At 77.1% G+C, this 21062-nt stretch overlaps 20 non-coding genes across 20 annotated transcripts; all 20 read right to left on the reverse strand.

Annotated features, from left to right (window-relative positions):
• Nucleotides 1–823: 823 nt before the first annotated feature.
• Nucleotides 824–942, reverse strand: LOC136139839 (5S ribosomal RNA). The gene has a single exon (XR_010657348.1). It is a non-coding gene; the product is annotated as a 5S ribosomal RNA (ribosomal RNA).
• A 924-nt stretch (nt 943–1866) lies between these two features.
• Nucleotides 1867–1985, reverse strand: LOC136139840 (5S ribosomal RNA). Its single transcript, XR_010657349.1, has one exon. It is a non-coding gene; the product is annotated as a 5S ribosomal RNA (ribosomal RNA).
• Nucleotides 1986–2886: 901 nt separating this feature from the next.
• Nucleotides 2887–3005, reverse strand: LOC136139841 (5S ribosomal RNA). The gene has a single exon (XR_010657350.1). It is a non-coding gene; the product is annotated as a 5S ribosomal RNA (ribosomal RNA).
• Nucleotides 3006–3929: 924 nt separating this feature from the next.
• LOC136139842 (5S ribosomal RNA) lies at nt 3930–4048 on the reverse strand. The gene has a single exon (XR_010657351.1). It is a non-coding gene; the product is annotated as a 5S ribosomal RNA (ribosomal RNA).
• Nucleotides 4049–4949: 901 nt separating this feature from the next.
• On the reverse strand, nt 4950–5068 carry LOC136139843 (5S ribosomal RNA). Its single transcript, XR_010657352.1, has one exon. It is a non-coding gene; the product is annotated as a 5S ribosomal RNA (ribosomal RNA).
• A 924-nt stretch (nt 5069–5992) lies between these two features.
• On the reverse strand, nt 5993–6111 carry LOC136139844 (5S ribosomal RNA). Its single transcript, XR_010657353.1, has one exon. It is a non-coding gene; the product is annotated as a 5S ribosomal RNA (ribosomal RNA).
• A 924-nt stretch (nt 6112–7035) lies between these two features.
• LOC136139845 (5S ribosomal RNA) lies at nt 7036–7154 on the reverse strand. Its single transcript, XR_010657354.1, has one exon. It is a non-coding gene; the product is annotated as a 5S ribosomal RNA (ribosomal RNA).
• A 901-nt stretch (nt 7155–8055) lies between these two features.
• Nucleotides 8056–8174, reverse strand: LOC136139846 (5S ribosomal RNA). Its single transcript, XR_010657355.1, has one exon. It is a non-coding gene; the product is annotated as a 5S ribosomal RNA (ribosomal RNA).
• Nucleotides 8175–9098: 924 nt separating this feature from the next.
• LOC136139847 (5S ribosomal RNA) lies at nt 9099–9217 on the reverse strand. The gene has a single exon (XR_010657356.1). It is a non-coding gene; the product is annotated as a 5S ribosomal RNA (ribosomal RNA).
• A 924-nt stretch (nt 9218–10141) lies between these two features.
• On the reverse strand, nt 10142–10260 carry LOC136139849 (5S ribosomal RNA). Its single transcript, XR_010657357.1, has one exon. It is a non-coding gene; the product is annotated as a 5S ribosomal RNA (ribosomal RNA).
• Nucleotides 10261–11184: 924 nt separating this feature from the next.
• LOC136139851 (5S ribosomal RNA) lies at nt 11185–11303 on the reverse strand. The gene has a single exon (XR_010657359.1). It is a non-coding gene; the product is annotated as a 5S ribosomal RNA (ribosomal RNA).
• Nucleotides 11304–12227: 924 nt separating this feature from the next.
• LOC136139852 (5S ribosomal RNA) lies at nt 12228–12346 on the reverse strand. The gene has a single exon (XR_010657360.1). It is a non-coding gene; the product is annotated as a 5S ribosomal RNA (ribosomal RNA).
• A 901-nt stretch (nt 12347–13247) lies between these two features.
• LOC136139853 (5S ribosomal RNA) lies at nt 13248–13366 on the reverse strand. Its single transcript, XR_010657361.1, has one exon. It is a non-coding gene; the product is annotated as a 5S ribosomal RNA (ribosomal RNA).
• Nucleotides 13367–14267: 901 nt separating this feature from the next.
• On the reverse strand, nt 14268–14386 carry LOC136139854 (5S ribosomal RNA). Its single transcript, XR_010657362.1, has one exon. It is a non-coding gene; the product is annotated as a 5S ribosomal RNA (ribosomal RNA).
• Nucleotides 14387–15310: 924 nt separating this feature from the next.
• Nucleotides 15311–15429, reverse strand: LOC136139855 (5S ribosomal RNA). The gene has a single exon (XR_010657363.1). It is a non-coding gene; the product is annotated as a 5S ribosomal RNA (ribosomal RNA).
• Nucleotides 15430–16330: 901 nt separating this feature from the next.
• On the reverse strand, nt 16331–16449 carry LOC136139856 (5S ribosomal RNA). Its single transcript, XR_010657364.1, has one exon. It is a non-coding gene; the product is annotated as a 5S ribosomal RNA (ribosomal RNA).
• Nucleotides 16450–17350: 901 nt separating this feature from the next.
• LOC136139857 (5S ribosomal RNA) lies at nt 17351–17469 on the reverse strand. Its single transcript, XR_010657365.1, has one exon. It is a non-coding gene; the product is annotated as a 5S ribosomal RNA (ribosomal RNA).
• A 901-nt stretch (nt 17470–18370) lies between these two features.
• On the reverse strand, nt 18371–18489 carry LOC136139498 (5S ribosomal RNA). Its single transcript, XR_010657031.1, has one exon. It is a non-coding gene; the product is annotated as a 5S ribosomal RNA (ribosomal RNA).
• Nucleotides 18490–19390: 901 nt separating this feature from the next.
• LOC136139858 (5S ribosomal RNA) lies at nt 19391–19509 on the reverse strand. Its single transcript, XR_010657366.1, has one exon. It is a non-coding gene; the product is annotated as a 5S ribosomal RNA (ribosomal RNA).
• Nucleotides 19510–20433: 924 nt separating this feature from the next.
• On the reverse strand, nt 20434–20552 carry LOC136139859 (5S ribosomal RNA). The gene has a single exon (XR_010657367.1). It is a non-coding gene; the product is annotated as a 5S ribosomal RNA (ribosomal RNA).
• Nucleotides 20553–21062: the final 510 nt, after the last annotated feature.

Here is a 21062-nt window from a genome sequence, read left to right on the forward strand (position 1 = left end):
CAGCCCGCCCAGGCAGGGGGAACGGACGTCTCGGGTATCGGGCGGTGGCGGAGGGTTTGGCCACCACCTCCCAGCCGAGGGCCGGCGTGACCCAGCAAACCCTTCGGCGCTTGGCGCCCCGCCCAAGATCCCGCACGTCGCTCACAGGGACGTGGCCCCGGGGGCTTCGGGGCCCGGGGCCCGCGGTCCCTGGGGCATCGCCCCTGCCCGCCCACGCGGCGCTAGGCGCAGCCCGGCCGCAGCCCGGGCCGGCCCTGCTGCCCGACAGCAGCTGGCCCGAAGCCACTGGGAGCCACCATTGCGTCGCCACGGCCCCTCAGCCCCGGCAAGGCCACCCTTGCCCGCACACCACCCGCCGAGCTCAGGAGCCCGCCCCTGGTGGCCGGCAGGCCCGGGGAAGCGGCCCCGGCCCTCGATCCCGCTCCCGCACCCGGCCGCGGCGACACGGCGGAGGCGGGGCTTCTGCCGGAGGGAGCTGTGGCGGGACACACCGGCGCACAGGTGGCGGCAGCGGGGCTGGGCGCCAGTGGGGGCGGCCAGGTGCAGGTCGAGGGGCTCGCTGGCCGAAAGGACGGCAACCGGGCCCGCGGCGGATTCTGGGTCCGGGCCAGCCACCCCGGGAGCGTCCGGGGTGCGGCTGCCTTCCGGGGCCGCCTTCTGGCCGCCCGGCCGGCCGGGCCGGCGGGGAGCGGCCCCTCCGGCGCACGCGCGCCGTGGTGGGAGGGGCCTGAGGAGGTGGGGCCTGCAGCGGGGCCCGGCGGGGGCGGAGCCGGCGGCCACCGCCCGCGGGCGAGTAAAGGAGAAGGCGGAGCGGGAGGCAAAAAGCCTACAGCACCCGGTATTCCCAGGCGGTCTCCCATCCAAGTACTAACCAGGCCCGACCCTGCTTAGCTTCCGAGATCAGACGAGATCGGGCGCGTTCAGGGTGGTATGGCCGTAGACGGGGGCGGGGACCGCGGGCTGCCTCTTGAGGCCCAGTTGCGCTGGCGCTGGCGCCTTAGGGCCAGCCAGCCCGGCGGTCAGCCCGCCCCGGCGGGACCCCGCCGCCCGCCCAGGCAGGGGGAACGGACGTCTCGGGTATCGGGCGGTGGCGGAGGGTTTGGCCACCACCTCCCAGCCGAGGGCCGGCGTGACCCAGCAAACCCTTCGGCGCTTGGCGCCCCGCCCAAGATCCCGCACGTCGCTCACAGGGACGTGGCCCCGGGGGCTTCGGGGCCCGGGGCCCGCGGTCCCTGGGGCATCGCCCCTGCCCGCCCACGCGGCGCTAGGCGCAGCCCGGCCGCAGCCCGGGCCGGCCCTGCTGCCCGACAGCAGCTGGCCCGAAGCCACTGGGAGCCACCATTGCGTCGCCACGGCCCCTCAGCCCCGGCAAGGCCACCCTTGCCCGCACACCACCCGCCGAGCTCAGGAGCCCGCCCCTGGTGGCCGGCAGGCCCGGGGAAGCGGCCCCGGCCCTCGATCCCGCTCCCGCACCCGGCCGCGGCGACACGGCGGAGGCGGGGCTTCTGCCGGAGGGAGCTGTGGCGGGACACACCGGCGCACAGGTGGCGGCAGCGGGGCTGGGCGCCAGTGGGGGCGGCCAGGTGCAGGTCGAGGGGCTCGCTGGCCGAAAGGACGGCAACCGGGCCCGCGGCGGATTCTGGGTCCGGGCCAGCCACCCCGGGAGCGTCCGGGGTGCGGCTGCCTTCCGGGGCCGCCTTCTGGCCGCCCGGCCGGCCGGGCCGGCGGGGAGCGGCCCCTCCGGCGCACGCGCGCCGTGGTGGGAGGGGCCTGAGGAGGTGGGGCCTGCAGCGGGGCCCGGCGGGGGCGGAGCCGGCGGCCACCGCCCGCGGGCGGGTAAAGGAGAAGGCGGAGCGGGAGGCAAAAAGCCTACAGCACCCGGTATTCCCAGGCGGTCTCCCATCCAAGTACTAACCAGGCCCGACCCTGCTTAGCTTCCGAGATCAGACGAGATCGGGCGCGTTCAGGGTGGTATGGCCGTAGACGGGGGCGGGGACCGCGGGCTGCCTCTTGAGGCCCAGTTGCGCTGGCGCTGGCGCCTTAGGGCCAGCCAGCCCGGCGGTCAGCCCGCCCAGGCAGGGGGAACGGACGTCTCGGGTATCGGGCGGTGGCGGAGGGTTTGGCCACCACCTCCCAGCCGAGGGCCGGCGTGACCCAGCAAACCCTTCGGCGCTTGGCGCCCCGCCCAAGATCCCGCACGTCGCTCACAGGGACGTGGCCCCGGGGGCTTCGGGGCCCGGGGCCCGCGGTCCCTGGGGCATCGCCCCTGCCCGCCCACGCGGCGCTAGGCGCAGCCCGGCCGCAGCCCGGGCCGGCCCTGCTGCCCGACAGCAGCTGGCCCGAAGCCACTGGGAGCCACCATTGCGTCGCCACGGCCCCTCAGCCCCGGCAAGGCCACCCTTGCCCGCACACCACCCGCCGAGCTCAGGAGCCCGCCCCTGGTGGCCGGCAGGCCCGGGGAAGCGGCCCCGGCCCTCGATCCCGCTCCCGCACCCGGCCGCGGCGACACGGCGGAGGCGGGGCTTCTGCCGGAGGGAGCTGTGGCGGGACACACCGGCGCACAGGTGGCGGCAGCGGGGCTGGGCGCCAGTGGGGGCGGCCAGGTGCAGGTCGAGGGGCTCGCTGGCCGAAAGGACGGCAACCGGGCCCGCGGCGGATTCTGGGTCCGGGCCAGCCACCCCGGGAGCGTCCGGGGTGCGGCTGCCTTCCGGGGCCGCCTTCTGGCCGCCCGGCCGGCCGGGCCGGCGGGGAGCGGCCCCTCCGGCGCACGCGCGCCGTGGTGGGAGGGGCCTGAGGAGGTGGGGCCTGCAGCGGGGCCCGGCGGGGGCGGAGCCGGCGGCCACCGCCCGCGGGCGAGTAAAGGAGAAGGCGGAGCGGGAGGCAAAAAGCCTACAGCACCCGGTATTCCCAGGCGGTCTCCCATCCAAGTACTAACCAGGCCCGACCCTGCTTAGCTTCCGAGATCAGACGAGATCGGGCGCGTTCAGGGTGGTATGGCCGTAGACGGGGGCGGGGACCGCGGGCTGCCTCTTGAGGCCCAGTTGCGCTGGCGCTGGCGCCTTAGGGCCAGCCAGCCCGGCGGTCAGCCCGCCCCGGCGGGACCCCGCCGCCCGCCCAGGCAGGGGGAACGGACGTCTCGGGTATCGGGCGGTGGCGGAGGGTTTGGCCACCACCTCCCAGCCGAGGGCCGGCGTGACCCAGCAAACCCTTCGGCGCTTGGCGCCCCGCCCAAGATCCCGCACGTCGCTCACAGGGACGTGGCCCCGGGGGCTTCGGGGCCCGGGGCCCGCGGTCCCTGGGGCATCGCCCCTGCCCGCCCACGCGGCGCTAGGCGCAGCCCGGCCGCAGCCCGGGCCGGCCCTGCTGCCCGACAGCAGCTGGCCCGAAGCCACTGGGAGCCACCATTGCGTCGCCACGGCCCCTCAGCCCCGGCAAGGCCACCCTTGCCCGCACACCACCCGCCGAGCTCAGGAGCCCGCCCCTGGTGGCCGGCAGGCCCGGGGAAGCGGCCCCGGCCCTCGATCCCGCTCCCGCACCCGGCCGCGGCGACACGGCGGAGGCGGGGCTTCTGCCGGAGGGAGCTGTGGCGGGACACACCGGCGCACAGGTGGCGGCAGCGGGGCTGGGCGCCAGTGGGGGCGGCCAGGTGCAGGTCGAGGGGCTCGCTGGCCGAAAGGACGGCAACCGGGCCCGCGGCGGATTCTGGGTCCGGGCCAGCCACCCCGGGAGCGTCCGGGGTGCGGCTGCCTTCCGGGGCCGCCTTCTGGCCGCCCGGCCGGCCGGGCCGGCGGGGAGCGGCCCCTCCGGCGCACGCGCGCCGTGGTGGGAGGGGCCTGAGGAGGTGGGGCCTGCAGCGGGGCCCGGCGGGGGCGGAGCCGGCGGCCACCGCCCGCGGGCGAGTAAAGGAGAAGGCGGAGCGGGAGGCAAAAAGCCTACAGCACCCGGTATTCCCAGGCGGTCTCCCATCCAAGTACTAACCAGGCCCGACCCTGCTTAGCTTCCGAGATCAGACGAGATCGGGCGCGTTCAGGGTGGTATGGCCGTAGACGGGGGCGGGGACCGCGGGCTGCCTCTTGAGGCCCAGTTGCGCTGGCGCTGGCGCCTTAGGGCCAGCCAGCCCGGCGGTCAGCCCGCCCAGGCAGGGGGAACGGACGTCTCGGGTATCGGGCGGTGGCGGAGGGTTTGGCCACCACCTCCCAGCCGAGGGCCGGCGTGACCCAGCAAACCCTTCGGCGCTTGGCGCCCCGCCCAAGATCCCGCACGTCGCTCACAGGGACGTGGCCCCGGGGGCTTCGGGGCCCGGGGCCCGCGGTCCCTGGGGCATCGCCCCTGCCCGCCCACGCGGCGCTAGGCGCAGCCCGGCCGCAGCCCGGGCCGGCCCTGCTGCCCGACAGCAGCTGGCCCGAAGCCACTGGGAGCCACCATTGCGTCGCCACGGCCCCTCAGCCCCGGCAAGGCCACCCTTGCCCGCACACCACCCGCCGAGCTCAGGAGCCCGCCCCTGGTGGCCGGCAGGCCCGGGGAAGCGGCCCCGGCCCTCGATCCCGCTCCCGCACCCGGCCGCGGCGACACGGCGGAGGCGGGGCTTCTGCCGGAGGGAGCTGTGGCGGGACACACCGGCGCACAGGTGGCGGCAGCGGGGCTGGGCGCCAGTGGGGGCGGCCAGGTGCAGGTCGAGGGGCTCGCTGGCCGAAAGGACGGCAACCGGGCCCGCGGCGGATTCTGGGTCCGGGCCAGCCACCCCGGGAGCGTCCGGGGTGCGGCTGCCTTCCGGGGCCGCCTTCTGGCCGCCCGGCCGGCCGGGCCGGCGGGGAGCGGCCCCTCCGGCGCACGCGCGCCGTGGTGGGAGGGGCCTGAGGAGGTGGGGCCTGCAGCGGGGCCCGGCGGGGGCGGAGCCGGCGGCCACCGCCCGCGGGCGAGTAAAGGAGAAGGCGGAGCGGGAGGCAAAAAGCCTACAGCACCCGGTATTCCCAGGCGGTCTCCCATCCAAGTACTAACCAGGCCCGACCCTGCTTAGCTTCCGAGATCAGACGAGATCGGGCGCGTTCAGGGTGGTATGGCCGTAGACGGGGGCGGGGACCGCGGGCTGCCTCTTGAGGCCCAGTTGCGCTGGCGCTGGCGCCTTAGGGCCAGCCAGCCCGGCGGTCAGCCCGCCCCGGCGGGACCCCGCCGCCCGCCCAGGCAGGGGGAACGGACGTCTCGGGTATCGGGCGGTGGCGGAGGGTTTGGCCACCACCTCCCAGCCGAGGGCCGGCGTGACCCAGCAAACCCTTCGGCGCTTGGCGCCCCGCCCAAGATCCCGCACGTCGCTCACAGGGACGTGGCCCCGGAGGCTTCGGGGCCCGGGGCCCGCGGTCCCTGGGGCATCGCCCCTGCCCGCCCACGCGGCGCTAGGCGCAGCCCGGCCGCAGCCCGGGCCGGCCCTGCTGCCCCACTGCAGCTGGCCCGAAGCCACTGGGAGCCACCATTGCGTCGCCACGGCCCCTCAGCCCCGGCAAGGCCACCCTTGCCCGCACACCACCCGCCGAGCTCAGGAGCCCGCCCCTGGTGGCCGGCAGGCCCGGGGAAGCGGCCCCGGCCCTCGATCCCGCTCCCGCACCCGGCCGCGGCGACACGGCGGAGGCGGGGCTTCTGCCGGAGGGAGCTGTGGCGGGACACACCGGCGCACAGGTGGCGGCAGCGGGGCTGGGCGCCAGTGGGGGCGGCCAGGTGCAGGTCGAGGGGCTCGCTGGCCGAAAGGACGGCAACCGGGCCCGCGGCGGATTCTGGGTCCGGGCCAGCCACCCCGGGAGCGTCCGGGGTGCGGCTGCCTTCCGGGGCCGCCTTCTGGCCGCCCGGCCGGCCGGGCCGGCGGGGAGCGGCCCCTCCGGCGCACGCGCGCCGTGGTGGGAGGGGCCTGAGGAGGTGGGGCCTGCAGCGGGGCCCGGCGGGGGCGGAGCCGGCGGCCACCGCCCGCGGGCGAGTAAAGGAGAAGGCGGAGCGGGAGGCAAAAAGCCTACAGCACCCGGTATTCCCAGGCGGTCTCCCATCCAAGTACTAACCAGGCCCGACCCTGCTTAGCTTCCGAGATCAGACGAGATCGGGCGCGTTCAGGGTGGTATGGCCGTAGACGGGGGCGGGGACCGCGGGCTGCCTCTTGAGGCCCAGTTGCGCTGGCGCTGGCGCCTTAGGGCCAGCCAGCCCGGCGGTCAGCCCGCCCCGGCGGGACCCCGCCGCCCGCCCAGGCAGGGGGAACGGACGTCTCGGGTATCGGGCGGTGGCGGAGGGTTTGGCCACCACCTCCCAGCCGAGGGCCGGCGTGACCCAGCAAACCCTTCGGCGCTTGGCGCCCCGCCCAAGATCCCGCACGTCGCTCACAGGGACGTGGCCCCGGGGGCTTCGGGGCCCGGGGCCCGCGGTCCCTGGGGCATCGCCCCTGCCCGCCCACGCGGCGCTAGGCGCAGCCCGGCCGCAGCCCGGGCCGGCCCTGCTGCCCGACAGCAGCTGGCCCGAAGCCACTGGGAGCCACCATTGCGTCGCCACGGCCCCTCAGCCCCGGCAAGGCCACCCTTGCCCGCACACCACCCGCCGAGCTCAGGAGCCCGCCCCTGGTGGCCGGCAGGCCCGGGGAAGCGGCCCCGGCCCTCGATCCCGCTCCCGCACCCGGCCGCGGCGACACGGCGGAGGCGGGGCTTCTGCCGGAGGGAGCTGTGGCGGGACACACCGGCGCACAGGTGGCGGCAGCGGGGCTGGGCGCCAGTGGGGGCGGCCAGGTGCAGGTCGAGGGGCTCGCTGGCCGAAAGGACGGCAACCGGGCCCGCGGCGGATTCTGGGTCCGGGCCAGCCACCCCGGGAGCGTCCGGGGTGCGGCTGCCTTCCGGGGCCGCCTTCTGGCCGCCCGGCCGGCCGGGCCGGCGGGGAGCGGCCCCTCCGGCGCACGCGCGCCGTGGTGGGAGGGGCCTGAGGAGGTGGGGCCTGCAGCGGGGCCCGGCGGGGGCGGAGCCGGCGGCCACCGCCCGCGGGCGAGTAAAGGAGAAGGCGGAGCGGGAGGCAAAAAGCCTACAGCACCCGGTATTCCCAGGCGGTCTCCCATCCAAGTACTAACCAGGCCCGACCCTGCTTAGCTTCCGAGATCAGACGAGATCGGGCGCGTTCAGGGTGGTATGGCCGTAGACGGGGGCGGGGACCGCGGGCTGCCTCTTGAGGCCCAGTTGCGCTGGCGCTGGCGCCTTAGGGCCAGCCAGCCCGGCGGTCAGCCCGCCCAGGCAGGGGGAACGGACGTCTCGGGTATCGGGCGGTGGCGGAGGGTTTGGCCACCACCTCCCAGCCGAGGGCCGGCGTGACCCAGCAAACCCTTCGGCGCTTGGCGCCCCGCCCAAGATCCCGCACGTCGCTCACAGGGACGTGGCCCCGGGGGCTTCGGGGCCCGGGGCCCGCGGTCCCTGGGGCATCGCCCCTGCCCGCCCACGCGGCGCTAGGCGCAGCCCGGCCGCAGCCCGGGCCGGCCCTGCTGCCCGACAGCAGCTGGCCCGAAGCCACTGGGAGCCACCATTGCGTCGCCACGGCCCCTCAGCCCCGGCAAGGCCACCCTTGCCCGCACACCACCCGCCGAGCTCAGGAGCCCGCCCCTGGTGGCCGGCAGGCCCGGGGAAGCGGCCCCGGCCCTCGATCCCGCTCCCGCACCCGGCCGCGGCGACACGGCGGAGGCGGGGCTTCTGCCGGAGGGAGCTGTGGCGGGACACACCGGCGCACAGGTGGCGGCAGCGGGGCTGGGCGCCAGTGGGGGCGGCCAGGTGCAGGTCGAGGGGCTCGCTGGCCGAAAGGACGGCAACCGGGCCCGCGGCGGATTCTGGGTCCGGGCCAGCCACCCCGGGAGCGTCCGGGGTGCGGCTGCCTTCCGGGGCCGCCTTCTGGCCGCCCGGCCGGCCGGGCCGGCGGGGAGCGGCCCCTCCGGCGCACGCGCGCCGTGGTGGGAGGGGCCTGAGGAGGTGGGGCCTGCAGCGGGGCCCGGCGGGGGCGGAGCCGGCGGCCACCGCCCGCGGGCGAGTAAAGGAGAAGGCGGAGCGGGAGGCAAAAAGCCTACAGCACCCGGTATTCCCAGGCGGTCTCCCATCCAAGTACTAACCAGGCCCGACCCTGCTTAGCTTCCGAGATCAGACGAGATCGGGCGCGTTCAGGGTGGTATGGCCGTAGACGGGGGCGGGGACCGCGGGCTGCCTCTTGAGGCCCAGTTGCGCTGGCGCTGGCGCCTTAGGGCCAGCCAGCCCGGCGGTCAGCCCGCCCCGGCGGGACCCCGCCGCCCGCCCAGGCAGGGGGAACGGACGTCTCGGGTATCGGGCGGTGGCGGAGGGTTTGGCCACCACCTCCCAGCCGAGGGCCGGCGTGACCCAGCAAACCCTTCGGCGCTTGGCGCCCCGCCCAAGATCCCGCACGTCGCTCACAGGGACGTGGCCCCGGAGGCTTCGGGGCCCGGGGCCCGCGGTCCCTGGGGCATCGCCCCTGCCCGCCCACGCGGCGCTAGGCGCAGCCCGGCCGCAGCCCGGGCCGGCCCTGCTGCCCGACTGCAGCTGGCCCGAAGCCACTGGGAGCCACCATTGCGTCGCCACGGCCCCTCAGCCCCGGCAAGGCCACCCTTGCCCGCACACCACCCGCCGAGCTCAGGAGCCCGCCCCTGGTGGCCGGCAGGCCCGGGGAAGCGGCCCCGGCCCTCGATCCCGCTCCCGCACCCGGCCGCGGCGACACGGCGGAGGCGGGGCTTCTGCCGGAAGGAGCTCTGGCGGGACACACCGGCGCACAGGTGGCGGCAGCGGGGCTGGGCGCCAGTGGGGGCGGCCAGGTGCAGGTCGAGGGGCTCGCTGGCCGAAAGGACGGCAACCGGGCCCGCGGCGGATTCTGGGTCCGGGCCAGCCACCCCGGGAGCGTCCGGGGTGCGGCTGCCTTCCGGGGCCGCCTTCTGGCCGCCCGGCCGGCCGGGCCGGCGGGGAGCGGCCCCTCCGGCGCACGCGCGCCGTGGTGGGAGGGGCCTGAGGAGGTGGGGCCTGCAGCGGGGCCCGGCGGGGGCGGAGCCGGCGGCCACCGCCCGCGGGCGAGTAAAGGAGAAGGCGGAGCGGGAGGCAAAAAGCCTACAGCACCCGGTATTCCCAGGCGGTCTCCCATCCAAGTACTAACCAGGCCCGACCCTGCTTAGCTTCCGAGATCAGACGAGATCGGGCGCGTTCAGGGTGGTATGGCCGTAGACGGGGGCGGGGACCGCGGGCTGCCTCTTGAGGCCCAGTTGCGCTGGCGCTGGCGCCTTAGGGCCAGCCAGCCCGGCGGTCAGCCCGCCCCGGCGGGACCCCGCCGCCCGCCCAGGCAGGGGGAACGGACGTCTCGGGTATCGGGCGGTGGCGGAGGGTTTGGCCACCACCTCCCAGCCGAGGGCCGGCGTGACCCAGCAAACCCTTCGGCGCTTGGCGCCCCGCCCAAGATCCCGCACGTCGCTCACAGGGACGTGGCCCCGGGGGCTTCGGGGCCCGGGGCCCGCGGTCCCTGGGGCATCGCCCCTGCCCGCCCACGCGGCGCTAGGCGCAGCCCGGCCGCAGCCCGGGCCGGCCCTGCTGCCCGACAGCAGCTGGCCCGAAGCCACTGGGAGCCACCATTGCGTCGCCACGGCCCCTCAGCCCCGGCAAGGCCACCCTTGCCCGCACACCACCCGCCGAGCTCAGGAGCCCGCCCCTGGTGGCCGGCAGGCCCGGGGAAGCGGCCCCGGCCCTCGATCCCGCTCCCGCACCCGGCCGCGGCGACACGGCGGAGGCGGGGCTTCTGCCGGAGGGAGCTGTGGCGGGACACACCGGCGCACAGGTGGCGGCAGCGGGGCTGGGCGCCAGTGGGGGCGGCCAGGTGCAGGTCGAGGGGCTCGCCGGCCGAAAGGACGGCAACCGGGCCCGCGGCGGATTCTGGGTCCGGGCCAGCCACCCCGGGAGCGTCCGGGGTGCGGCTGCCTTCCGGGGCCGCCTTCTGGCCGCCCGGCCGGCCGGGCCGGCGGGGAGCGGCCCCTCCGGCGCACGCGCGCCGTGGTGGGAGGGGCCTGAGGAGGTGGGGCCTGCAGCGGGGCCCGGCGGGGGCGGAGCCGGCGGCCACCGCCCGCGGGCGAGTAAAGGAGAAGGCGGAGCGGGAGGCAAAAAGCCTACAGCACCCGGTATTCCCAGGCGGTCTCCCATCCAAGTACTAACCAGGCCCGACCCTGCTTAGCTTCCGAGATCAGACGAGATCGGGCGCGTTCAGGGTGGTATGGCCGTAGACGGGGGCGGGGACCGCGGGCTGCCTCTTGAGGCCCAGTTGCGCTGGCGCTGGCGCCTTAGGGCCAGCCAGCCCGGCGGTCAGCCCGCCCCGGCGGGACCCCGCCGCCCGCCCAGGCAGGGGGAACGGACGTCTCGGGTATCGGGCGGTGGCGGAGGGTTTGGCCACCACCTCCCAGCCGAGGGCCGGCGTGACCCAGCAAACCCTTCGGCGCTTGGCGCCCCGCCCAAGATCCCGCACGTCGCTCACAGGGACGTGGCCCCGGAGGCTTCGGGGCCCGGGGCCCGCGGTCCCTGGGGCATCGCCCCTGCCCGCCCACGCGGCGCTAGGCGCAGCCCGGCCGCAGCCCGGGCCGGCCCTGCTGCCCCACTGCAGCTGGCCCGAAGCCACTGGGAGCCACCATTGCGTCGCCACGGCCCCTCAGCCCCGGCAAGGCCACCCTTGCCCGCACACCACCCGCCGAGCTCAGGAGCCCGCCCCTGGTGGCCGGCAGGCCCGGGGAAGCGGCCCCGGCCCTCGATCCCGCTCCCGCACCCGGCCGCGGCGACACGGCGGAGGCGGGGCTTCTGCCGGAGGGAGCTGTGGCGGGACACACCGGCGCACAGGTGGCGGCAGCGGGGCTGGGCGCCAGTGGGGGCGGCCAGGTGCAGGTCGAGGGGCTCGCTGGCCGAAAGGACGGCAACCGGGCCCGCGGCGGATTCTGGGTCCGGGCCAGCCACCCCGGGAGCGTCCGGGGTGCGGCTGCCTTCCGGGGCCGCCTTCTGGCCGCCCGGCCGGCCGGGCCGGCGGGGAGCGGCCCCTCCGGCGCACGCGCGCCGTGGTGGGAGGGGCCTGAGGAGGTGGGGCCTGCAGCGGGGCCCGGCGGGGGCGGAGCCGGCGGCCACCGCCCGCGGGCGAGTAAAGGAGAAGGCGGAGCGGGAGGCAAAAAGCCTACAGCACCCGGTATTCCCAGGCGGTCTCCCATCCAAGTACTAACCAGGCCCGACCCTGCTTAGCTTCCGAGATCAGACGAGATCGGGCGCGTTCAGGGTGGTATGGCCGTAGACGGGGGCGGGGACCGCGGGCTGCCTCTTGAGGCCCAGTTGCGCTGGCGCTGGCGCCTTAGGGCCAGCCAGCCCGGCGGTCAGCCCGCCCCGGCGGGACCCCGCCGCCCGCCCAGGCAGGGGGAACGGACGTCTCGGGTATCGGGCGGTGGCGGAGGGTTTGGCCACCACCTCCCAGCCGAGGGCCGGCGTGACCCAGCAAACCCTTCGGCGCTTGGCGCCCCGCCCAAGATCCCGCACGTCGCTCACAGGGACGTGGCCCCGGGGGCTTCGGGGCCCGGGGCCCGCGGTCCCTGGGGCATCGCCCCTGCCCGCCCACGCGGCGCTAGGCGCAGCCCGGCCGCAGCCCGGGCCGGCCCTGCTGCCCGACAGCAGCTGGCCCGAAGCCACTGGGAGCCACCATTGCGTCGCCACGGCCCCTCAGCCCCGGCAAGGCCACCCTTGCCCGCACACCACCCGCCGAGCTCAGGAGCCCGCCCCTGGTGGCCGGCAGGCCCGGGGAAGCGGCCCCGGCCCTCGATCCCGCTCCCGCACCCGGCCGCGGCGACACGGCGGAGGCGGGGCTTCTGCCGGAGGGAGCTGTGGCGGGACACACCGGCGCACAGGTGGCGGCAGCGGGGCTGGGCGCCAGTGGGGGCGGCCAGGTGCAGGTCGAGGGGCTCGCTGGCCGAAAGGACGGCAACCGGGCCCGCGGCGGATTCTGGGTCCGGGCCAGCCACCCCGGGAGCGTCCGGGGTGCGGCTGCCTTCCGGGGCCGCCTTCTGGCCGCCCGGCCGGCCGGGCCGGCGGGGAGCGGCCCCTCCGGCGCACGCGCGCCGTGGTGGGAGGGGCCTGAGGAGGTGGGGCCTGCAGCGGGGCCCGGCGGGGGCGGAGCCGGCGGCCACCGCCCGCGGGCGAGTAAAGGAGAAGGCGGAGCGGGAGGCAAAAAGCCTACAGCACCCGGTATTCCCAGGCGGTCTCCCATCCAAGTACTAACCAGGCCCGACCCTGCTTAGCTTCCGAGATCAGACGAGATCGGGCGCGTTCAGGGTGGTATGGCCGTAGACGGGGGCGGGGACCGCGGGCTGCCTCTTGAGGCCCAGTTGCGCTGGCGCTGGCGCCTTAGGGCCAGCCAGCCCGGCGGTCAGCCCGCCCAGGCAGGGGGAACGGACGTCTCGGGTATCGGGCGGTGGCGGAGGGTTTGGCCACCACCTCCCAGCCGAGGGCCGGCGTGACCCAGCAAACCCTTCGGCGCTTGGCGCCCCGCCCAAGATCCCGCACGTCGCTCACAGGGACGTGGCCCCGGGGGCTTCGGGGCCCGGGGCCCGCGGTCCCTGGGGCATCGCCCCTGCCCGCCCACGCGGCGCTAGGCGCAGCCCGGCCGCAGCCCGGGCCGGCCCTGCTGCCCGACAGCAGCTGGCCCGAAGCCACTGGGAGCCACCATTGCGTCGCCACGGCCCCTCAGCCCCGGCAAGGCCACCCTTGCCCGCACACCACCCGCCGAGCTCAGGAGCCCGCCCCTGGTGGCCGGCAGGCCCGGGGAAGCGGCCCCGGCCCTCGATCCCGCTCCCGCACCCGGCCGCGGCGACACGGCGGAGGCGGGGCTTCTGCCGGAGGGAGCTGTGGCGGGACACACCGGCGCACAGGTGGCGGCAGCGGGGCTGGGCGCCAGTGGGGGCGGCCAGGTGCAGGTCGAGGGGCTCGCTGGCCGAAAGGACGGCAACCGGGCCCGCGGCGGATTCTGGGTCCGGGCCAGCCACCCCGGGAGCGTCCGGGGTGCGGCTGCCTTCCGGGGCCGCCTTCTGGCCGCCCTGCCGGCCGGGCCGGCGGGGAGCGGCCCCTCCGGCGCACGCGCGCCGTGGTGGGAGGGGCCTGAGGAGGTGGGGCCTGCAGCGGGGCCCGGCGGGGGCGGAGCCGGCGGCCACCGCCCGCGGGCGAGTAAAGGAGAAGGCGGAGCGGGAGGCAAAAAGCCTACAGCACCCGGTATTCCCAGGCGGTCTCCCATCCAAGTACTAACCAGGCCCGACCCTGCTTAGCTTCCGAGATCAGACGAGATCGGGCGCGTTCAGGGTGGTATGGCCGTAGACGGGGGCGGGGACCGCGGGCTGCCTCTTGAGGCCCAGTTGCGCTGGCGCTGGCGCCTTAGGGCCAGCCAGCCCGGCGGTCAGCCCGCCCAGGCAGGGGGAACGGACGTCTCGGGTATCGGGCGGTGGCGGAGGGTTTGGCCACCACCTCCCAGCCGAGGGCCGGCGTGACCCAGCAAACCCTTCGGCGCTTGGCGCCCCGCCCAAGATCCCGCACGTCGCTCACAGGGACGTGGCCCCGGGGGCTTCGGGGCCCGGGGCCCGCGGTCCCTGGGGCATCGCCCCTGCCCGCCCACGCGGCGCTAGGCGCAGCCCGGCCGCAGCCCGGGCCGGCCCTGCTGCCCGACAGCAGCTGGCCCGAAGCCACTGGGAGCCACCATTGCGTCGCCACGGCCCCTCAGCCCCGGCAAGGCCACCCTTGCCCGCACACCACCCGCCGAGCTCAGGAGCCCGCCCCTGGTGGCCGGCAGGCCCGGGGAAGCGGCCCCGGCCCTCGATCCCGCTCCCGCACCCGGCCGCGGCGACACGGCGGAGGCGGGGCTTCTGCCGGAGGGAGCTGTGGCGGGACACACCGGCGCACAGGTGGCGGCAGCGGGGCTGGGCGCCAGTGGGGGCGGCCAGGTGCAGGTCGAGGGGCTCGCTGGCCGAAAGGACGGCAACCGGGCCCGCGGCGGATTCTGGGTCCGGGCCAGCCACCCCGGGAGCGTCCGGGGTGCGGCTGCCTTCCGGGGCCGCCTTCTGGCCGCCCGGCCGGCCGGGCCGGCGGGGAGCGGCCCCTCCGGCGCACGCGCGCCGTGGTGGGAGGGGCCTGAGGAGGTGGGGCCTGCAGCGGGGCCCGGCGGGGGCGGAGCCGGCGGCCACCGCCCGCGGGCGAGTAAAGGAGAAGGCGGAGCGGGAGGCAAAAAGCCTACAGCACCCGGTATTCCCAGGCGGTCTCCCATCCAAGTACTAACCAGGCCCGACCCTGCTTAGCTTCCGAGATCAGACGAGATCGGGCGCGTTCAGGGTGGTATGGCCGTAGACGGGGGCGGGGACCGCGGGCTGCCTCTTGAGGCCCAGTTGCGCTGGCGCTGGCGCCTTAGGGCCAGCCAGCCCGGCGGTCAGCCCGCCCCGGCGGGACCCCGCCGCCCGCCCAGGCAGGGGGAACGGACGTCTCGGGTATCGGGCGGTGGCGGAGGGTTTGGCCACCACCTCCCAGCCGAGGGCCGGCGTGACCCAGCAAACCCTTCGGCGCTTGGCGCCCCGCCCAAGATCCCGCACGTCGCTCACAGGGACGTGGCCCCGGGGGCTTCGGGGCCCGGGGCCCGCGGTCCCTGGGGCATCGCCCCTGCCCGCCCACGCGGCGCTAGGCGCAGCCCGGCCGCAGCCCGGGCCGGCCCTGCTGCCCGACAGCAGCTGGCCCGAAGCCACTGGGAGCCACCATTGCGTCGCCACGGCCCCTCAGCCCCGGCAAGGCCACCCTTGCCCGCACACCACCCGCCGAGCTCAGGAGCCCGCCCCTGGTGGCCGGCAGGCCCGGGGAAGCGGCCCCGGCCCTCGATCCCGCTCCCGCACCCGGCCGCGGCGACACGGCGGAGGCGGGGCTTCTGCCGGAGGGAGCTGTGGCGGGACACACCGGCGCACAGGTGGCGGCAGCGGGGCTGGGCGCCAGTGGGGGCGGCCAGGTGCAGGTCGAGGGGCTCGCTGGCCGAAAGGACGGCAACCGGGCCCGCGGCGGATTCTGGGTCCGGGCCAGCCACCCCGGGAGCGTCCGGGGTGCGGCTGCCTTCCGGGGCCGCCTTCTGGCCGCCCGGCCGGCCGGGCCGGCGGGGAGCGGCCCCTCCGGCGCACGCGCGCCGTGGTGGGAGGGGCCTGAGGAGGTGGGGCCTGCAGCGGGGCCCGGCGGGGGCGGAGCCGGCGGCCACCGCCCGCGGGCGAGTAAAGGAGAAGGCGGAGCGGGAGGCAAAAAGCCTACAGCACCCGGTATTCCCAGGCGGTCTCCCATCCAAGTACTAACCAGGCCCGACCCTGCTTAGCTTCCGAGATCAGACGAGATCGGGCGCGTTCAGGGTGGTATGGCCGTAGACGGGGGCGGGGACCGCGGGCTGCCTCTTGAGGCCCAGTTGCGCTGGCGCTGGCGCCTTAGGGCCAGCCAGCCCGGCGGTCAGCCCGCCCAGGCAGGGGGAACGGACGTCTCGGGTATCGGGCGGTGGCGGAGGGTTTGGCCACCACCTCCCAGCCGAGGGCCGGCGTGACCCAGCAAACCCTTCGGCGCTTGGCGCCCCGCCCAAGATCCCGCACGTCGCTCACAGGGACGTGGCCCCGGGGGCTTCGGGGCCCGGGGCCCGCGGTCCCTGGGGCATCGCCCCTGCCCGCCCACGCGGCGCTAGGCGCAGCCCGGCCGCAGCCCGGGCCGGCCCTGCTGCCCGACAGCAGCTGGCCCGAAGCCACTGGGAGCCACCATTGCGTCGCCACGGCCCCTCAGCCCCGGCAAGGCCACCCTTGCCCGCACACCACCCGCCGAGCTCAGGAGCCCGCCCCTGGTGGCCGGCAGGCCCGGGGAAGCGGCCCCGGCCCTCGATCCCGCTCCCGCACCCGGCCGCGGCGACACGGCGGAGGCGGGGCTTCTGCCGGAGGGAGCTGTGGCGGGACACACCGGCGCACAGGTGGCGGCAGCGGGGCTGGGCGCCAGTGGGGGCGGCCAGGTGCAGGTCGAGGGGCTCGCTGGCCGAAAGGACGGCAACCGGGCCCGCGGCGGATTCTGGGTCCGGGCCAGCCACCCCGGGAGCGTCCGGGGTGCGGCTGCCTTCCGGGGCCGCCTTCTGGCCGCCCGGCCGGCCGGGCCGGCGGGGAGCGGCCCCTCCGGCGCACGCGCGCCGTGGTGGGAGGGGCCTGAGGAGGTGGGGCCTGCAGCGGGGCCCGGCGGGGGCGGAGCCGGCGGCCACCGCCCGCGGGCGAGTAAAGGAGAAGGCGGAGCGGGAGGCAAAAAGCCTACAGCACCCGGTATTCCCAGGCGGTCTCCCATCCAAGTACTAACCAGGCCCGACCCTGCTTAGCTTCCGAGATCAGACGAGATCGGGCGCGTTCAGGGTGGTATGGCCGTAGACGGGGGCGGGGACCGCGGGCTGCCTCTTGAGGCCCAGTTGCGCTGGCGCTGGCGCCTTAGGGCCAGCCAGCCCGGCGGTCAGCCCGCCCAGGCAGGGGGAACGGACGTCTCGGGTATCGGGCGGTGGCGGAGGGTTTGGCCACCACCTCCCAGCCGAGGGCCGGCGTGACCCAGCAAACCCTTCGGCGCTTGGCGCCCCGCCCAAGATCCCGCACGTCGCTCACAGGGACGTGGCCCCGGGGGCTTCGGGGCCCGGGGCCCGCGGTCCCTGGGGCATCGCCCCTGCCCGCCCACGCGGCGCTAGGCGCAGCCCGGCCGCAGCCCGGGCCGGCCCTGCTGCCCGACAGCAGCTGGCCCGAAGCCACTGGGAGCCACCATTGCGTCGCCACGGCCCCTCAGCCCCGGCAAGGCCACCCTTGCCCGCACACCACCCGCCGAGCTCAGGAGCCCGCCCCTGGTGGCCGGCAGGCCCGGGGAAGCGGCCCCGGCCCTCGATCCCGCTCCCGCACCCGGCCGCGGCGACACGGCGGAGGCGGGGCTTCTGCCGGAGGGAGCTGTGGCGGGACACACCGGCGCACAGGTGGCGGCAGCGGGGCTGGGCGCCAGTGGGGGCGGCCAGGTGCAGGTCGAGGGGCTCGCTGGCCGAAAGGACGGCAACCGGGCCCGCGGCGGATTCTGGGTCCGGGCCAGCCACCCCGGGAGCGTCCGGGGTGCGGCTGCCTTCCGGGGCCGCCTTCTGGCCGCCCGGCCGGCCGGGCCGGCGGGGAGCGGCCCCTCCGGCGCACGCGCGCCGTGGTGGGAGGGGCCTGAGGAGGTGGGGCCTGCAGCGGGGCCCGGCGGGGGCGGAGCCGGCGGCCACCGCCCGCGGGCGAGTAAAGGAGAAGGCGGAGCGGGAGGCAAAAAGCCTACAGCACCCGGTATTCCCAGGCGGTCTCCCATCCAAGTACTAACCAGGCCCGACCCTGCTTAGCTTCCGAGATCAGACGAGATCGGGCGCGTTCAGGGTGGTATGGCCGTAGACGGGGGCGGGGACCGCGGGCTGCCTCTTGAGGCCCAGTTGCGCTGGCGCTGGCGCCTTAGGGCCAGCCAGCCCGGCGGTCAGCCCGCCCAGGCAGGGGGAACGGACGTCTCGGGTATCGGGCGGTGGCGGAGGGTTTGGCCACCACCTCCCAGCCGAGGGCCGGCGTGACCCAGCAAACCCTTCAGCGCTTGGCGCCCCGCCCAAGATCCCGCACGTCGCTCACAGGGACGTGGCCCCGGGGGCTTCGGGGCCCGGGGCCCGCGGTCCCTGGGGCATCGCCCCTGCCCGCCCACGCGGCGCTAGGCGCAGCCCGGCCGCAGCCCGGGCCGGCCCTGCTGCCCGACAGCAGCTGGCCCGAAGCCACTGGGAGCCACCATTGCGTCGCCACGGCCCCTCAGCCCCGGCAAGGCCACCCTTGCCCGCACACCACCCGCCGAGCTCAGGAGCCCGCCCCTGGTGGCCGGCAGGCCCGGGGAAGCGGCCCCGGCCCTCGATCCCGCTCCCGCACCCGGCCGCGGCGACACGGCGGAGGCGGGGCTTCTGCCGGAGGGAGCTGTGGCGGGACACACCGGCGCACAGGTGGCGGCAGCGGGGCTGGGCGCCAGTGGGGGCGGCCAGGTGCAGGTCGAGGGGCTCGCTGGCCGAAAGGACGGCAACCGGGCCCGCGGCGGATTCTGGGTCCGGGCCAGCCACCCCGGGAGCGTCCGGGGTGCGGCTGCCTTCCGGGGCCGCCTTCTGGCCGCCCGGCCGGCCGGGCCGGCGGGGAGCGGCCCCTCCGGCGCACGCGCGCCGTGGTGGGAGGGGCCTGAGGAGGTGGGGCCTGCAGCGGGGCCCGGCGGGGGCGGAGCCGGCGGCCACCGCCCGCGGGCGAGTAAAGGAGAAGGCGGAGCGGGAGGCAAAAAGCCTACAGCACCCGGTATTCCCAGGCGGTCTCCCATCCAAGTACTAACCAGGCCCGACCCTGCTTAGCTTCCGAGATCAGACGAGATCGGGCGCGTTCAGGGTGGTATGTCCGTAGACGGGGGCGGGGACCGCGGGCTGCCTCTTGAGGCCCAGTTGCGCTGGCGCTGGCGCCTTAGGGCCAGCCAGCCCGGCGGTCAGCCCGCCCAGGCAGGGGGAACGGACGTCTCGGGTATCGGGCGGTGGCGGAGGGTTTGGCCACCACCTCCCAGCCGAGGGCCGGCGTGACCCAGCAAACCCTTCGGCGCTTGGCGCCCCGCCCAAGATCCCGCACGTCGCTCACAGGGACGTGGCCCCGGGGGCTTCGGGGCCCGGGGCCCGCGGTCCCTGGGGCATCGCCCCTGCCCGCCCACGCGGCGCTAGGCGCAGCCCGGCCGCAGCCCGGGCCGGCCCTGCTGCCCGACAGCAGCTGGCCCGAAGCCACTGGGAGCCACCATTGCGTCGCCACGGCCCCTCAGCCCCGGCAAGGCCACCCTTGCCCGCACACCACCCGCCGAGCTCAGGAGCCCGCCCCTGGTGGCCGGCAGGCCCGGGGAAGCGGCCCCGGCCCTCGATCCCGCTCCCGCACCCGGCCGCGGCGACACGGCGGAGGCGGGGCTTCTGCCGGAGGGAGCTGTGGCGGGACACACCGGCGCACAGGTGGCGGCAGCGGGGCTGGGCGCCAGTGGGGGCGGCCAGGTGCAGGTCGAGGGGCTCGCTGGCCGAAAGGACGGCAACCGGGCCCGCGGCGGATTCTGGGTCCGGGCCAGCCACCCCGGGAGCGTCCGGGGTGCGGCTGCCTTCCGGGGCCGCCTTCTGGCCGCCCGGCCGGCCGGGCCGGCGGGGAGCGGCCCCTCCGGCGCACGCGCGCCGTGGTGGGAGGGGCCTGAGGAGGTGGGGCCTGCAGCGGGGCCCGGCGGGGGCGGAGCCGGCGGCCACCGCCCGCGGGCGAGTAAAGGAGAAGGCGGAGCGGGAGGCAAAAAGCCTACAGCACCCGGTATTCCCAGGCGGTCTCCCATCCAAGTACTAACCAGGCCCGACCCTGCTTAGCTTCCGAGATCAGACGAGATCGGGCGCGTTCAGGGTGGTATGGCCGTAGACGGGGGCGGGGACCGCGGGCTGCCTCTTGAGGCCCAGTTGCGCTGGCGCTGGCGCCTTAGGGCCAGCCAGCCCGGCGGTCAGCCCGCCCCGGCGGGACCCCGCCGCCCGCCCAGGCAGGGGGAACGGACGTCTCGGGTATCGGGCGGTGGCGGAGGGTTTGGCCACCACCTCCCAGCCGAGGGCCGGCGTGACCCAGCAAACCCTTCGGCGCTTGGCGCCCCGCCCAAGATCCCGCACGTCGCTCACAGGGACGTGGCCCCGGGGGCTTCGGGGCCCGGGGCCCGCGGTCCCTGGGGCATCGCCCCTGCCCGCCCACGCGGCGCTAGGCGCAGCCCGGCCGCAGCCCGGGCCGGCCCTGCTGCCCGACAGCAGCTGGCCCGAAGCCACTGGGAGCCACCATTGCGTCGCCACGGCCCCTCAGCCCCGGCAAGGCCACCCTTGCCCGCACACCACCCGCCGAGCTCAGGAGCCCGCCCCTGGTGGCCGGCAGGCCCGGGGAAGCGGCCCCGGCCCTCGATCCCGCTCCCGCACCCGGCCGCGGCGACACGGCGGAGGCGGGGCTTCTGCCGGAGGGAGCTGTGGCGGGACACACCGGCGCACAGGTGGCGGCAGCGGGGCTGGGCGCCAGTGGGGGCGGCCAGGTGCAGGTCGAGGGGCTCGCTGGCCGAAAGGACGGCAACCGGGCCCGCGGCGGATTCTGGGTCCGGGCCAGCCACCCCGGGAGCGTCCGGGGTGCGGCTGCCTTCCGGGGCCGCCTTCTGGCCGCCCGGCCGGCCGGGCCGGCGGGGAGCGGCCCCTCCGGCGCACGCGCGCCGTGGTGGGAGGGGCCTGAGGAGGTGGGGCCTGCAGCGGGGCCCGGCGGGGGCGGAGCCGGCGGCCACCGCCCGCGGGCGGGTAAAGGAGAAGGCGGAGCGGGAGGCAAAAAGCCTACAGCACCCGGTATTCCCAGGCGGTCTCCCATCCAAGTACTAACCAGGCCCGACCCTGCTTAGCTTCCGAGATCAGACGAGATCGGGCGCGTTCAGGGTGGTATGGCCGTAGACGGGGGCGGGGACCGCGGGCTGCCTCTTGAGGCCCAGTTGCGCTGGCGCTGGCGCCTTAGGGCCAGCCAGCCCGGCGGTCAGCCCGCCCAGGCAGGGGGAACGGACGTCTCGGGTATCGGGCGGTGGCGGAGGGTTTGGCCACCACCTCCCAGCCGAGGGCCGGCGTGACCCAGCAAACCCTTCGGCGCTTGGCGCCCCGCCCAAGATCCCGCACGTCGCTCACAGGGACGTGGCCCCGGGGGCTTCGGGGCCCGGGGCCCGCGGTCCCTGGGGCATCGCCCCTGCCCGCCCACGCGGCGCTAGGCGCAGCCCGGCCGCAGCCCGGGCCGGCCCTGCTGCCCGACAGCAGCTGGCCCGAAGCCACTGGGAGCCACCATTGCGTCGCCACGGCCCCTCAGCCCCGGCAAGGCCACCCTTGCCCGCACACCACCCGCCGAGCTCAGGAGCCCGCCCCTGGTGGCCGGCAGGCCCGGGGAAGCGGCCCCGGCCCTCGATCCCGCTCCCGCACCC

The sequence above is a fragment of the Phocoena phocoena genome, chromosome 19 (genome assembly GCF_963924675.1).
Source record: "Phocoena phocoena chromosome 19, mPhoPho1.1, whole genome shotgun sequence".
Classification (NCBI taxonomy): Eukaryota; Metazoa; Chordata; class Mammalia; order Artiodactyla; family Phocoenidae; genus Phocoena; species Phocoena phocoena.